Here is a 17434-nt window from a genome sequence, read left to right on the forward strand (position 1 = left end):
AATCATCTAAAAAACTATTAGAAATAATTAGCAAATTCATCAAAATCGGAGGATATAAAATAAATCCTCAACTTTTCTATATATGACTAGCAAGATAAAGCAGAAAGAGCTAGAAAGAGAAATCCCATTCAACAGTAACCTCAGACAATATAAAATACCTGGGAGTCTACCTGTCAAGGCTCAAAAACTTTTTGAAAACAATTATAAAACACTTCTCACAGAAATAAAATTAGATTTAAAAAACTGGGCAAACATCAACTGCTCATGGATAAATCATGCTAATATAATGAAAATGACACTTGTACCACAACTAAATTACCTGTTTAATATCCTACCAATCAAAATTCCAAAAAATTATTGTAATGAGTTAGAAAAAGTTGTAAGTAAATTCATATGGAGAAATTAAAAAGTAAAGAATTTCCAGGGATTCAATGAAAAAAGTACAAAAGAATGTGGCTTAGCCTTACCAGATCTAAAATTACATTATAAACCATCAGTCATCAAAACTGTCTGGTATGGGTTAAGAAATAGAGTTGTGGATCAGTGGAATAGATTAGGTGCAATAGCAGGAAATGATTATAGTAATTTGCTGTTTGATAAACCCAGAGTCCAGCTATTGGGATAAAAACTCTCCCTTCGATAAAAACTGTTGGGAAAATTGGAAGTTCGTATGGAAGAAACTTAGATTAAACCAGGACCTCACACCCTGTACCAAGATAAGATGAAAATGAATACAAGATTTAGACATAAAAAAGCAATATTATAAGCCAACCTGAAGATCAAGGAGGAGTTTACCTGTCAGATATATGGAAAGGGAAGCAATTTATCATTAAAAACAAACTAGATTATTTTGATTACATTAAATTAAAAAGCTTTTGCACAGATAAAACCACTGTAATCAAGATGAAAAGAAATGTAGTAAATTGGGAAACAATTTTTACAACTAGTTTTTTTTTAGTTTTTTTTTAGTGGGGTTAAGTGGCTTGACCAAGGCCACACAGCTAGGTAATTATTAAGTGTCTGAGGCCAAATTTGAACTCAGGTACTTCTGACTCCAGGACCAGTGCTCTATCTACTGCACCACCTAGCCGTCCCTACAACTAGTATTTCTGACAAAGGACTCATTTATAAACTATACAGAGAACTGAGTCAAATTTTCAAAAAAAAAAGCCATTCCCCAATTGACATATGGTTAAAGGATATACAAAAGCAATTTACAGATGAGAAAATCAAAGCAATACATAGTCATATGAAAAATTGCTGTAAATCATTACTTATTAGAGAAATGAAAATTAAAGCATCTCTGAGATACCACCTCACACCTCTCAGACTGGCCAATATGACCAGAAAGATCAAAGATCATTGTTGGAAGGGTTGTGGGAAATCTGGGACACTAATACATTGTTGGTGGAGCTGTGAATTCATCCAACCTTTCTGGAGAGAGATTTGGAATTATGCCCAAAGGGCAAGAAAAATGTGCATACCCTTTGATCCAGCAATACCACTCCTGGCTCTATACCCTAAAAAAAAGGTTAAAAACATCACTTGAACAAAAATATTCATAGCAGTCCTGTTTGTGGTGGCAAAGAATTGGAAATTGGGTAAATGTCCTTTAATTGGGGAATGGCTTAACAAACTATGTATGTCATGGAACACTATTGTTCTATTAGAATTCAGGAGGGATGGAAATTCAGGGAAGCCTGGAAGGATTTGCATGAACAGATGCTGAGCAAGATGAGTAGAACCAGAAAAACATCGTACACCCTAACAGCAACATGCATGGACTTCCCAACCTTGTTGGATTTGCTCATTCCATCAGTGCAACAATCAGGGACAACTTTGGGCTATCTGCCATGGAGAATACTGTCTGCATCCAGAGAAAGAATCGTGGAGTTTGAACAAAGAGCAAAGACTATTACCTTTAATTTAGGGGGAGGAAACCCATTATCTTATTATATGATTCTGCTATCTCTTATACTTTATTTTTCTTTCTTAATGATATGATTTCTCTGTTGTCACAAATGGAAACAATGTAAAGACTAACAGACTGCCTTCTGTGGGGAGGGGGGGGAAGATTGGTGGAAAAATAGTAAAACTCAAAATAAATAAAATGTTTAAAGAAAAAAAGCCCCTTTGGACCTTAAATGGTTCCATTTGAAGTATATAAGGGATAGGTGAGAGATACTAAAAAATGTAAATGTATATCTCTTTGAAAAGATAAGGAAAAGTCGGAGATTTGCTCACCCCTCACCTCTCCCAATAGCTTTTAAGAGAGTTTAGAAAACAGAAAACCCATCCTGAAAATAATTTGGAGGGTGGAGAAATTAGGACCAGAATTCCAATCTGAGGGTAGAGAGTTTGGATCAGGAATCCAAACTCTGTGGAGAGACTCCAATTTGGTCCTATGGTAAGGGCTCTGGTTTTTTCTAAAAGAGTCTGGCAATTTCTAAAGCAAGAATTTCAGTTCAGCCAGAAACTAAGTTTCCAGAAACAGTCAACTGGAAAAGCAACATGCCCAACAATAACAGGCTCAATGAACCTGGCTAAGCATTTCACCCAGCCAACACATCTCCTCCAAGCAGGAATGGCATCACAAGCATCACAAGAAAAGGCTATCAGTAACCCTAAAGCTTCAGAGGAGTGAGTTGTCTATTTGCCCTTATCTTCCTGTGAGGGCACTATAGTATCTGTCATTTTACATGTCACTTAGTATATATAAAGAGAATCATTTCCACCATCTGGTTGCAATATAAATGTGCTCTGTTCTGCTCTGTTCTGCAAAAGATTCAGGCACAGATTGGAAACACCCAGTGTTCCATATGACATAATGTAGAGAGAGGAGTGGAAGACTCCTTCTGCACAATTTCTGTTTATTCTCCCCATTCATCCTGGATTCAAAGAAAAGTGTACTCCAAATTTATGGGGGAAATGTTCTACAGTCAATTTTTTACTAGGTTATTCTAGAGAGCTCAAGTCCTATAATTATAATAAGGGTAGAGGAACAGTAGATATAGTATTTGCTGCCCAACAACTCCAGGAAAAATGCCAGGAACAGAACAGAGGTATGTATATAACATTGTAGACCTTATCAAGGCCTCTGATACCATCAGTCACAAGGGTTTATGGAGAATTAAGTCAAAATTTATTTGCCTGGAGAAGTTCATCAAAATTGTACATTAGTTCCATGATAGCATGCACACCTGGGTTCTGGATAGTGGGTGATGCTCTCAAGATTTCCCAGTCACCAGTGGAATCAAACAAGGATGTGACCTTGCTCCCATGCATTTTAGCATGATATTTTCATCCATGTTATCAAATGCCTTTACTGAGGATGAACATGACCTCAAGGTCAGCTACCCCACTGATGGCAAATTCTTCAACTTGAAAAGGCTAATAGGTAAGACCAAATTGGAAGGAGTATTGATGCATAATCTTCTGTTTGTAGATGATTGTCCACTCAATACAGCCTCTAATGCTGAGATGCAATAAATATGGATTGATTCTCTGCTGCTTATGCTAATTTTGGTCTAACAATTAACACCAAGAAAACACAGGTGCTCCATCAACCAGCACCACACTATCCATATGTGGATTGCAGCAAATGGAGAAATTTTGAACACTGTGGACAAGTTCACTTACCTTGGCAGTGTCCTTTCCAGGGAGGTACATAAATATTGACAATGAGGTTGACCTTCGCATTGTCAGAACTAGCTCTGTTTTGGGGAGGCTCTGAAAGAATGTGAGGGAGAGAAGAGGTATTAGACTGACTACAAAATTCAAGGTCCATAGAGCCATTGTGCTGACCTCATTGCTATATGCCTGTGAAACCTGAACAGTCTACCAGCACCATGCCAGGAAACTGAATCGCTTCCAATTGTCTTATTCTGAAGATTGCCTGGCAGGAGAAGATACCAGACACTGAGGTCCTTTCTTGAGATAAACTGCCTAGCATTCCAACATTGCTACAGAGAGCTCAACTACAGTAGGCTGGATATGATGTTAGAATGCCAGCCAAAAAAACTATTTTATGGAGAGCTCACACAGGGCCAGCACTCACAAGGGGGTTAGAAGTGATACCAAGACACCCTGAAGGTCTCATTGAAGAACTTTATAATTGATTGTATGGCATGGGAGACACTGGCACAGGACCACCCAGAATGGCATGCCCTCCTCAATGAGGATGCTGCACTCTGTGAGGAAGATAGAAATAAAACAGCCTAAAGGAAATGTGACATCCATAAGTTTAGAATACCCATCCCAGGTGTTCACATGGAAAATTTGGCCCAAGCTCATATTATTCTTATCAGCCACAGTTGAACACACTGTAATTTATTTCACACCTGGTGATATCATTTTGGTCTTCTTTAATAACAAAGGACAAGAACAAACCAAACAACCATACCAGTGGACTCATCCAGAATCTTATCTTGATCTTCTGGTCTTAAAAAAGATTCACTAGATAATTTTTTCTTCTTTTTTTTGTTTTAGGTTTGTATTTGAGCATTCTTTTTCTTTTTCTTTTTCTTTTAAGGTTTTTGCAAGGCAGTGGGGTTAAGTGATTGCCTAAATCCATACAGCTAGGTAATTATTAGTCTCTGAGGTCGGATTTGAACTCAGGTACTCCTGACTCCAGGGCTGGTGCTCTATCCGCTGTGCCACCTAGCTGCCCCTGAGCATTATTTTTCTAGCATTTTTCCCTTACAAGTTAGACTACTTAGTTTGAGGTAACTTTAGCATGTTTCAGTGCTTAGATAGCTATATCTCATTGTATTACAATGTCTGTTATGAGTGTAAAAGTTGATCTGAGCAATATGGATTCCTAGGACAGTAGTATCTAATAATGTATCTAGTATCACACAATGGTTCTTTATGAGGGCATGTCTCATTTCTTTAAAAATACTCATAATGAGAGCTGCTGGGGAAGGGGAAGAATCCCTATTAATATTTGTTTGTTTTACTTTTGAGCAAATCTAGACAACTTGCCCTGATGTAGCATTAACCAGAAAAGTTTTCTAAGATTCTAAAGGGCCATAAGATATGATTTGCTTAATGATCTAGACACTTCTCTTTTGGGGAGTCTGACAAACTTCTGATTTTGTCCAATTTATTTTTTTAAATTAACCTGTTTGTCCTAAATGGGATCACTTTGAACCTCCGTTTGAAATGCAAAAGGCTTTATATAGAAATCCAATGAGAGAAATGTATGTGTTATCTATGTGCTGAAGGAACCCACTAGAGAAAGAGTTCTTATGCCAGGTTTCAAAGACATAACTCCCACAAGAGGAAAGTGTATGTCTTTCATTTCTTGAACTTCATGACCCTGAATGTCATGAGCTTAAATTCATGAGCTTTATTTCTTTGTATTTCTTTCATAATCTTATGTATTTTGTTCTATACATATAATAACAAAACCCCAAAAAAGAGAGATCTAAAGACTTCAGCAGACTGCCAAAGGGGTTCATGATGCAAAAAAGAAAGAAAGAAAGAAAACCAGCACAGTTTGATTTTTCACCTGAAGGAGATATCCAGTCAACCTGAAATCCCAGATCTCTATTGGGAGAGCCCAAATTTCTATGGGATTTGAGACCAGATTTTCCCTTGAAAACAGAAAAAAAAATGCTTTCATATATGCTATTTTAGTTTTGTTTTGTTTTCTAATTTTCTTCAGGTTGGCACAGGCATTGGAATAAACCTTACAATATCCTACTAAAATTTCATAAAATATTTTCTAAATTTGTTATACCATGTATTTGGTGATGAATAAAGATTCCATGTGAAACAGTTCTGTTACTGTAGAGCTAGATTCCCACCAAAAACATAATTTTTATATGACCTAAGAACTCTGTCATATGGACTTTGCTGAAACTATAACAATGCATTTCAAAAGCACTAGGAAGGTAAATTTTTAAATTTCTGTTAGTCACCATAAAGTTCTCCAGAACTGAAAATGTGTACAAATGCTCCAAGAATACCCCCCATTGATTGTGGGTATCAGCAATATTTAACTCAAGTTCATTCCTACATTCATTACATTCATAACTATATTTTGAGGTAGGTAAAACTTGTGGGGTTTTCCAGGAGAACCAGCACCTCTCATGTGAGGGCTTGCTGGGCCCTTTTCAGGGCTGCTCATTCACTTTTTTTTTTTTTTTTTTTTTTTTTTTTTAGTTTTTGCAAAGCAATGGAGTTAAGTGGCTTGCCCAAGGCCACACAGCTAGGTAATTATTAAGTGTCTGAGGCCAGATTTGAACTCAGATACTCCTGACTTTAGGGCCAGTGCTCTATCCACTGCACCACCTAGGCACCCCCCAAAGGCCTATTTTCAACTAGAGAGATACAAAATATTTAAGTTAAGTAAATTCTGAATCTTAATAAATACCAGTGCTCTATCCACTGCGCCACCTAGCCACCCCCTGCTCATTCACTTTTGATGATCAACTTCACCCAATTATCATCTGTAACTCCAAAGAGCTATAGCATATACACTAACTACACTATGATAAACAAATTTGGTCATACCAGAGTAACTGACAGGCCTCAAACCTATCAGTGAGTTAGGGGGTGTCAACCCCAAACACAGGAAGACTTAACCCAGTGGAATGGGCAGGGAAAAACAATTTTTCCAATAACCATGAAAGTGGCTGAAGCAGGCACAGTAGAACTTTTGAAGGTTGATCAGACATTGAACATACCAAGGTTCTTCACTGATTTATTGCCAATAGTGTGGTTTTTGTCCTGTCATAGGACTTCTATGACTCTGGAAAAGAGAATGAGGCTGAAGATTTTATCCAAATCTATCTCACTTAAATCTAACTCACACACATGTCAAGATAACACCAATGATATCACTGGTCCTCTTTGAAAACATAGGACAAACAAAAATGATGGAGGCAATGCAAATATGCAAAGAAGATACTGAGGCTCAGACAAATTAATTTATTTATCTAAGATTAGTAAAAGTAGAAGCTGATAATTTAAATCAAATTGTCTAATTTCAGGTCTAGCATAACACATGAGATCATAGTCTATCCCTATAATATTATTTTGAAGGCCTCCCTTAAAAGAGAATTTCTGACATTATGGAATCCTCTTCTAGAAAACACATTCTGATGCTTTATTATATGAAAGTACTCACCATTTTGTATCTGAGACTTCTGGACAAGATGGTGGAGAGAAGACAGGCACAGTTCTAAAATCCCCTGATCTTTCCCCATATATGATATGAAATAAACTTCTTAACAGAAATCTGATCAACAAAACCCAGAAAGAAAAGCCAGGAGAAATAACTTCTACCTCAGGATTTGTCTTACACAGTTGTGGGTGAGTCTGGCACAGAGGGCAGGTCAGCCACAGATCAGCCTGCCTGGCAGTGTTGGAACCTGGAAGCCTGAGGGCCCAAGAACCAGACCTGCTCAATCAGCAGCAGGGCTAGAGCCTGGTCGACCACGGGGACTTGGGTCAACTAGGGAGCAGAGGCATTGGTGTTGGTGCTGACCCTCGGGAGCTTGCCTGACAGGGTTGGGGGGAGAGTTTCTGTGCAGAATAGCTGTGGACATCAACCCTGAGCTCCTCTAGTTTGGACGAGTCCACGCCTCCATTTTGGCTGAAGTCTCTTCCCAGAACAAACACAATTATTGACCTTCTGCCCCAGGCACAGGTGTATGAGCAGGAGAACCAGCCTAGCTGACAACAGGGAGAGGGATGACCTCACCACAGGGTAGAGCCCACCATCCATTGAAGACAAAGTATTTAACAGCTTCAATCACTCCCTTCAGGCCAAGGGAGAGGGTCTCAATCAAGGTCACAGACACTCCAGAGAAAGCAACCAGCACCCCCCCTATTGGCCAGCTGTAGATATTGCACTCAGTGAGTAAATCCTCTAGAACCCTCTTCTGGCCAGCTGGAGATAGTATACTCAGTGAGCAAAACTGCTAGGGATCCCAACACCAAGTTTCTGTGAACCAGCCCCTTCCCAGCTCAAGGTCTTAGCAAAATAAAGAAAGGTCAGTGGAAAGGTGGATCCTTAGGAAAAGTTTTAGAAGGAAAAAGACTCTAACTCAGACAGACCTAGAACCTCTGAAGAGATTGGACTTCCTGAAAACACTGAAGAGAAAAAAAATCTGGACTTAATATTACAGGATCTAGTGATAGAAAATTGTCCTGATATCATGGAACCAGAAGGCAAAAATAGTTACTGAAAGAATACATCAATCCCCTCTGGAAAGAGATCCTAAAATGAAAACACCAAGGAATGTTATGGCCAAATTCCAGAACTATCAGATAAAAGAGAAAATCCTGCAAGCAGCCAGAAATAAACAATTTAACTACCAAGGAGCCACAGTAAGGATTCCACAAAACCTGGCTGCATCAACATTAAGGGATCAAAGGGCCTGGAACGAGACATTGCAAAGAGCAAGGGAGCTTGGAATGCCACCAAGAATCCACTATCTGGCAAAGATGAGCCTTCTTTTTTAGCGGAAAAGATGGACATTTAACAAAATGGAAGAATTCCAAAAATTCCTGATGAAAAGACCAGAATTAAATAGAAATTTTGGACATCAGGCAGGAGGTTCAAGAGATATATGAAAAGGTAAAAAAAAGGGGGGGGGGGATAAAGAAAAAAACACTGCTATACAATAAGATGAAACTGGCTATATCCCAGCATGGGAAAAAGATTCTCATAACTCTTGAGAATTGTAACTCTAACAGAGAGAGCATACCTAGCCAGAAGTGATGGACATTCATGACTTATCCATGAGACTGCTATCCAATGGGATAAAACTAGCTATAACCCCACTAGGAAGAAAGACTCTAATAATTCTCAAGAATTGTAACTATTAGATAGAATATACTTAGCTAGAAGTGACAGATACTCAGAATTTTCTATGACACAGATAGAATGATTTAAAAACACCTCTTCCTTTAAAAGGGGGACAGGAAGGAGATGGGAGGAGGGAGGGGATTGAATGGGGCAAATCTCATTACATTAAGAAGTACAAAAGACCTACGCTAATAGAGGGGAAGAAGGGAGGAGATGAGAAACACCTGAAACTTCCTCTCATTAGACTTGGCTTAAAGTTAACTTAAACACATACTCAGTTAAATTAAAAAAAAAAATCTTACCATTCAAGTATTAAAAGGAGAGGGGGTGATGGAGACAGGGAGGGGGAGAAAAAAGGGGAACTAACAGAAGGAAGGGAAGGGAAAAAGGAAAGGGGAAAAGAAAGGGGAAGAGTGGATATAGGAGGGCAAACACACTGAAGGGGGTGGTACTCAGAAGGGGAAAAGGGGGGAAATACAAACAGAAGGAAGATAGCATGCAGGTCAATAAAGAGTTAGTAATTATAACTGAATGTAAATGGGATGAACTCTCCCTTAAAACATAAGTGAACAGCAGAGTGGATTAAAAAACAGAATCCTACCATGTGCTGCTTACAAGAAACTCATTTGAAGCAGAGAGACATATATAAAGCAAAGGTAAAAGGTTAGAGCAAAATATATTTTACTTCAGTTGAAGTCAAAAAAGCAGGGGTAGCAATCCTTATCTCAGACAAAGCAGCTGCAAAAATAGATAGTGTTAAAAGAGATAAGGAAGGAAACTATATCCTCCTAAAAGTTACCATAGACAATAAAGTGATTTCACTACTGAACATATATATATATATATATATATATATATATATATATATATATATATATATATATACACACACACACACACATATATATATGCACCCAATGGGATAGCATCCAAATTCTTAGAAGAGAAGCTGAAAGAACTATAGGAAGACACAGACAGACAGCAAAACTCTACTAGTGGGAGACCTCAACCTCCCTCTCTCAGGTCTAGATAAATCAAATCATAAAATAAACAAGAAAGAAGTTAAGGAGGTAAATAGATTGTTAGAAAACCTAGATATGATAGACTCATGGAGGAAATTGAATGGGGATAGAAAGGAATATGGCTTTTTCTCTGCAGTACATGGCACTTATACAAAAATTGATCATGTACTAGGGCATTTTGTATCTGAGTGCTTTGGTTTCTATGGACATGACTGAGTACTTCAGGTGAGCATCTTCCAGTCAAATAATTCATTCTATTTTACCCATTCCTACCACAGGTCTCCTGAAATTCAGATTTATTCTTCAGTGTGGCAGAATGGAAAGATTCTGAATATGTTCTATGGCTAGCATGGCCACAAACTAGCTCTGTGATTTGGATCAAGCCATTAATATGACATTGTGCCATATACCTGCCTCTATTACATATATAAATATATGTATGTGTGTATGTGTGTGTGTGTGTGTATTTATATATATACACACAAATATGTATATATATATGTGTGTGTATGTTCATGTAATTATGTATATATATTAAATGAAATAAATATGTAAATATAAATAAACATCTATATAAATGTAATATAAAATAAATATTTAAATGAAGAATCAAAAATGGTTTGAAATTGTTTTGCCTAATTATATGCCAATAAAATTTATATCTTAAATGAAGGATATGAATTTTTCAAAAATATAAAATACAAATTGACAGAATAAGAAATAGAGAGTTTAAATAACAATCTCAGAAAAAATGGAATATTCCATAAATGAACATCTAAAGGAAAAAAACAGAATTAGGATTAAGAAGTGAATTCTAAAAAAATATTCAAAGAACAAAATAAACTATCGGCAAAGTAGAGATCCTACAAATTCCTCCTATGGAAAAAAATCTTGAAATTCATAACAATAAGGCACAGCAAAGGAAAAAACTGCAGGAAAAAGATTCTTAATGAACATAATACAAAAACATGGAATAAACTATTAGCCCAAAACTTGCATAAATATATTTAAATGATTGTATATTAAGTTCTGGTAGGATTTAATTAGGAATTCAATGGTGCTTCAAAACTAGGAAAAACAATATATAAAATATTAGACTTTGAGCTCCTTGAGATGAATGACTGTAGTTATTGTTGTTTATTGTTGGTTGTCTTTCTTTGTCTATAACTTTCAATAGTTAGTATGGTACCTGATACTTAATAGTTGCTTAATAAAATTTGTGCTTCCTGAATAGAACATATTAATAGCAAAATAAATAAAATGCATGTGATAATATCACATCAGGAAAACTTTTTTTATGAAAGTACATATCTCTGCTAAAAAAACTATTAAAAAAAATAGAAATCAGGCAGACCTTTCCTTGATTTGGTAAGTATCTAACTCCAATAGTCAGCATTACCCATAATTTAGAAGTATTAGAAGCCTTTTCAATAAGATCAAAGATAAAGAAAAATGTTCATTATTACCACCATTCCTTGAAATGCTAGCTATAAAAATAAAATAAGAAAAGCAATTGGCAAAATAAGCATAGGCAAAGAGGAAACAAATGGACCACTTTTCATAGATGAAAGGATGGTCTATCTAGAGAATCCTAAATAATCAACTTAAAAATTCGAAATAGGGCTGGCTAGGTGGCACAGTGGATAGAGGACGGGCCCTGGAGTCAGGAGTACCTGAGTTCAAATCCAGTCTCAGACACTTAATAATTACCTGGTTGTGCGGCCTTGGGCAAGCCACTTAACCCCATTTGCCCTGCAAAAACCTAAAAAAAAAATTCAGAATGATTAATAACATCAGCAACATACCAGGATTAAAAAGTAAACCCACAACAATCACCAGTCTTTTTTGATATATTACCAACAAAATACATCAGGAAGAGATATAAAGAGACATTTCATTCAAAATAATTGCTAGATATATAAAATCTTTGGGAATTCATATACCAAAACACATCAGAATTGTATGAATGAAGTACTTTACAGAAATTGACACAAAAATTTACACAGAGATATAAATTACTCATGTTTGGACCAGGCCAATATAAAAAAAATTAAAAGACAGGGTTTTTGAATTAATACAATATTTTAATCAATTTACTTTATTTTAGTCCAATATAACCAAATCATCAAAAAAGAGTTGCTTTATAATGATAAAAATAATAAATTTCAGTTAAAACATCAAAAAAGTCAAAAATCTCAAGAGAAAATATAAATAAATAAGAAATGGAGCTACTACTATCAAATCTGAATCTAGGTAGTACAATAAATCAAGCACCATCCCCGGAGTCTTGATGAACTGAGTTTGAAACAAACCTCAGCCAGAAGCTGTTTGACCCCAGGCAAATCATTTTACCTCTGTCTGTTTCCTCATTTGTATATGGAGTTAAGAATAACACTGACATTCCAGAGTTGTTTTAAGGATTAAATGAGTAAATATAGAGCATTGTAAAGTACAATGATTATCATATGTTATATAAAAACCAGTTACTATTATTATTAACTAGAGGAAAAAAATAGTATCAGACTATTTGATAAAAGTCATAAAAAGGGAAAACCAATCACATGATCCAGAAATAAAACTGAATATAAAGCTGTTTTCAATAAATTCAAATACTACAACTACTGGGGTAAGGATTGGACAAAATCTCCTGGGGAAAATTGGAAAACAATATGGCAGGAATTACATTTAGACTAATATTTCTTGGTCCAAATGGATACATGACTTAGATATGAAAGGGAATTTCAAAAAAAAAAAAAATCAGAGAAGTAATGGAAACATTTTTTACAACTGTGGATAGGAGATAAGTTTTTGATCAGAAGTGTTAAAACTGAAACATTTTGCATAAATAATATCAATGCTGTTAAAAATTAGAAAGAAATGGGAAAACTTATCAGTTTCTCTGATAAAGATCTGAAATTGAAGAAATAGAAGTTAATAAATTAATAAAAGGATTTCCCCAATTTATTAATAATCAAAGGATACAACAAGCAGTTCTGAAAAGACGAAATTATCAACTTATGAAAAAATGCTCCAAATCACTAATAAATAAATAAAAATTAAAATAACTCTAAGGTTCCCCCTCACACAAAGATGACAAAATAAGGAAATGATCATTGCTGGAGGGTCTATGACAAAACACTCTAATATATCAGCTAGTAGGGAAGTGAATTGAACCAATTAGTTAAGAAAGAAACTTGAAACTAAGTCTCAATGTCAGTAAACTCTGCATTTCCTTTGACTTAGTCAACTACCCAAATCATACCCCCAAAGAGATTAAAAAAATAAATAAAAAAACTTAAATGCTCAAATATATTTTTGGCTGCTTTTTTGTGTTGGCAAACAATTAGAAATAAAGGGGATGCCTAACAATTGGATTTTGGCTGAAAAAATGACAGTATATGAATATAATGGAAAATTTTTTGTACCAAAAGGATAACAAAGTAGAGAACTTGATTTGAAATCAGGAAAACTTGGGTTCAATTCTGGCACATAATAAACGTAATCCTGGACAAATGTCTTAATTTCTCTCATTGATCTAACAACTCCCTAAAAGAAAGTTGAGGGATGTTGAGTTGCAATGTTAAAATCTGGGAGTTATACAAGTGAAACAAAGTACCAGTCTCTACCCCTATGTAACAGATTTATTATTTCCTTAATGCTCTTTTTCTGTTATTTGCACACGGAATTTATATATTCAAGTGTTTTTTCATGCTTTACAAGTTTGGAATGACCAAAGAAATTAAGTTAAAATCCTAAAAAGAAAGAAAAAGGAGAGGTGGGTGGTAGGGTTATGATTTGGGGGTCAGATAGTTCTCAGCATCTGATGCCTTTGGGCCTTCAAAGCAGTTTATTAATATGAGGACAGTGAAGGTGGGGAAATGATGAAAAGTACTGCAATGTCTTGTGGTGAAATGAAGGGATAGTCCTTTGATATAAGTCTTTCAAATCAATAGGAAAAATATTTTCAAGTCAAATATCATGATTCATATAGTGTCATTAATACTCTTAATAATAATAAAATAATAAGTTAAAAATCAATCATAAACACATGCAAAAAATGATGACAAAGAGTATCAATCACCACAATGCACAGTTTAATTCTGCTAAGGAATTTGATACCATGATTTGATATCCAAACTCATTCCAATCATCATTTTAGCCATTGTATCCAACCCTGAAAAATAATTTCAGGGAGAATCAACATGTGTTACATTGCATGGTTATACAAATGAAATAAGCTTGATTAACTCAAAACACAGAGCTTAATGTGATCAGATGAGAGGCTCAGCCCAATAGTTTCAGAACCATCTATATCCTGCCTGGCCTGAGTCCCCTAAGTCTTTCAATTAAATTTCTTTCAACAAACTTTTATTAAACACTCAGTACATATAAGGCATTATAATAAGCTGAAAGAAGAAAGAGAGAAAAAGAGAAAGGAATAGAGAGAGAAAGAAAAAGAGAGAAAGAGAAAAGGAAAGAAAGAAACCTTCCATCAAGAAGATTCTATTCTATTCTATTTACTCTTTGTTTATGTCACCTATTCTATTTCCTACTAAGTAAATAGATCTTCCTAATATTTCAACTTTTCCTCCCAGTTCCAGTCACCATTTGCCATTATTTTCCCTGCTAATAGGGCTTCATAAATAAGTCCTTTAAAGACTTCCAATTATCTGCCTTCTTGCCTTTTTGAGATACATGGGAGTTGGGAGGAGGGAGAGGAAGTCTTCCCATTGGCAGTGTTTTTGGCCTAATGGTGAAGGTATTTTGCATTCACGAGCTATATTTTTGGTGCTTTCCTAGAAAAAGTAGCATTATCTTGTCTTAATTGTCCATATCTAATATTCTAATGTTTTTTAGCACTAGACTTTGTAGTGATTCAGTTTTACTGCCCTTAGAAAGCATCTCAGCAGCCTCCAGATGTAGCTGGAAACACACCTGGAGTCTTGATTATCTTGATAATCAAAGGATACAACAAGCAGTTCTGAAACATTTCAAATGCAAGAAGTAAACCAGCTAAGAAAATCATTACAAAGAGGAACTCCAAAAACAGGACATTTTCCCTTGTAAGGGCCACTCATGTTTCCTCCTCCCTCCATAGGAAAAGGTTTACTCCGCAGGGATCATCTCTCCCTCTCCTGTATTCCATGCCTCTTTGTTTCCATCGCAGATAGGGAACATATTCCAGTAAATTGATGAGGGATTGCTGGAAGGCAGAAGAAAGCACAGGTGTGTAGGATATAGGGTGGGATGGGCTCCCTTTGATGTTCCTGCTGCTACAGAAACCGGCTGAAGCAAGGAACTAGTGATTATATTGACATTTCTGCCAATGTATTCAAGGTTATCAAAGAGTCAAGCAGCCAAGACTTATTTATTAAACCCTTACCTTACTTGTCAGACTTTATGCTAAAAGTAAAGAATACAAAGAAGGACATTCTAAAGAAAGAGAAAATATGTGAATGACTATGTATATACAAGATAAATTTAGTGTACCTGAAAGATAATTTAAAACCAATTGGTTGTCTGAGGACCCAAGATATTAGAGTAGAGACTGAGTCCCAAATGAATTCTCCTAATATTTCCTCAAAACAGGTATAATGTCTCAAATCAAATTTGGGGATGGCAGAACCAACCAAAGGTCCAAGAGAGACACATTGATCCAGCCTAAGACTATTTAGGAGGTCTATAGGAAAGGTCTGTAATACTGGAGTGGGCATAGATCCAAAGTGGAACAGGGTAAGCAGTGGTTGGCTTTGGATATGACAACCACAGCAGCAGCTTTAGGAGTTCTCAATGCTGAGACAGTAAAGGGTGATAGACAAGTGATCAAAAATAGTTTTCAGGAGACCCTTTGCAGTCACTAATAGAATAATTCTTATCCTCAGAAGCACTCCTGAGTCACAATTTCCTGGCAGAGAGGAGCAAAGATCCTGGTCACAGTTCCAGGACCAAGAGGAACACTAGTATTTGTGGCTCCTGGGGGAGCAGGGGCCATTCCTGTCTTTTGTTTTATTTATTGTATCCCCATCACTTAATAATGTTTATTGTATTGGATTGGGTTAGACAGTTTGTAATCAAGAATGATATGGTCAGAACATCATTTTTGATAGTTCTCTGGAGGATTAACTGGAGAAGGGAAAAGTTTGAGGCAGGAAGACCAAGTAGAAGGCTATTGTAATAGGCCAGGCTAAAGTAATGTGGAATTGAATTAATTTATTGTGATATGAGTGGAAGAGAAGGGGTAAGTATGAGAGACATAGAGAAAGAATTGCCTGGACCATAGTAAGCATTTCATAAATATTTGTTGAATCACTGAGGGATTTAAATGGGTTCAAATCCTACCTTAAAAATTTATTAGCTGTATGAGCAAGTCATTTAGTATCTCTTTACCATGGTCTCTTACCTGTAACTGGGGGAGCTGAGATTGATGACATCAAAGGTCCCTTCCAGTTCTAAATCTTATAGGAAAGGGATGTCCAAATTGTGGCCCAAAGGGTGATTTTATGCAGCCCCTGTGAGTTTACTAAATGTTTTAGTAAATGAAGCTAAGCTACTGCAGAGCTCTCACTAAAATGGCAAATCAAAATATATTTTCCATTGTTTCAATAAAAACTTTTAATAGTAAGGTTGGACAGAAGGAAAGGAGAGTGAAAAGCCCAGACTCTGAGGTTGAAAACCTGGGTGACTAGAGAAAAAAAGGTGATATTAGTCATAAAAATTGAGCAGTTTGAAAGAAGGATGGCTTTTAAGAAAAAGTTTTATTTTGGATCTTGTCATGATATATCTAGTTGCTGATGAGGGAACTTGAACTGAAGAGAAAAGATCTACCATTCTGGATACAGATGATTAAACCAATTGGAAGTGATGAGATCACCAAAGTAAATATACAGAAAGAAAAAAGTGAAGAGAAGAAGACTCAAGAAAGATCTTTGGAGCGCTTAAATTTAAAATTCAGGATATGTGTAATAATCCAGCAAAGTAAATGAAAAGGGTCAGATAGGAAAACTAAGAGACAAGTGTGTCATGTAATCCCAGAGAAGAGAAAGTAGCCAGGAGGAAAGGTTGGTCAACATTATAAAATATTGAAGACAGGAAGAATTGAGAAAAGGTTGTTGGATTTGGCGATTAAAAATTACTGGTAAATTTGGAGATAGCAGTTTTAATTGAGTGATGAGTATAGAAGCAAAATTACAGTTAAGGATTAAGAATAAAGGAAATTAAAGATATTGATATAGTCAACTTTTTTCAAAGTGTTTGGCAATAAAAAAGAGGAGAAATATAGCAATATAGAGATGGAAATGAATAAGGAAAGGTATATACCTTAAGAACATGTGGTGAAAGCATATACTTTGAGAGGTATAAGGCAGGAAACCATCACCAAGTTATGTGACTTTTAGAAATCTTTATGATGCAAATACACATGTTGCTGTGGAATCTCAGTATCTTTTGACAAAAAGTGTTTTCTGGTAATATCATCATTGTACTTTCTACAACTATCTAGAAAACATTTTATCTCTAATATCTTTATGTTTTCTCTGATGAGCATCTTTGTTATTCTCATGATCATATTCTCTCTGCTACCACCTGATAGGTT

At 35.9% G+C, this 17434-nt stretch overlaps 1 long non-coding RNA gene across 5 annotated transcripts in view; it reads right to left on the reverse strand.

Annotated features, from left to right (window-relative positions):
- Positions 1–2321: 2321 nt before the first annotated feature.
- LOC141497263 (uncharacterized) overlaps positions 2322–17434 on the reverse strand; it is a 188798-nt gene continuing 173685 nt past the window's right edge. For all 5 annotated transcript variants that reach the window (XR_012471272.1, XR_012471273.1, XR_012471275.1 and 2 more), the window contains one exon: positions 2322–3729. This is a non-coding gene — a long non-coding RNA (uncharacterized LOC141497263). The remainder of the gene's footprint in view (positions 3730–17434) is intronic.

This window comes from Macrotis lagotis, chromosome X (genome assembly GCF_037893015.1).
Source record: "Macrotis lagotis isolate mMagLag1 chromosome X, bilby.v1.9.chrom.fasta, whole genome shotgun sequence".
NCBI classification, from domain to species: domain Eukaryota; kingdom Metazoa; phylum Chordata; class Mammalia; order Peramelemorphia; family Peramelidae; genus Macrotis; species Macrotis lagotis.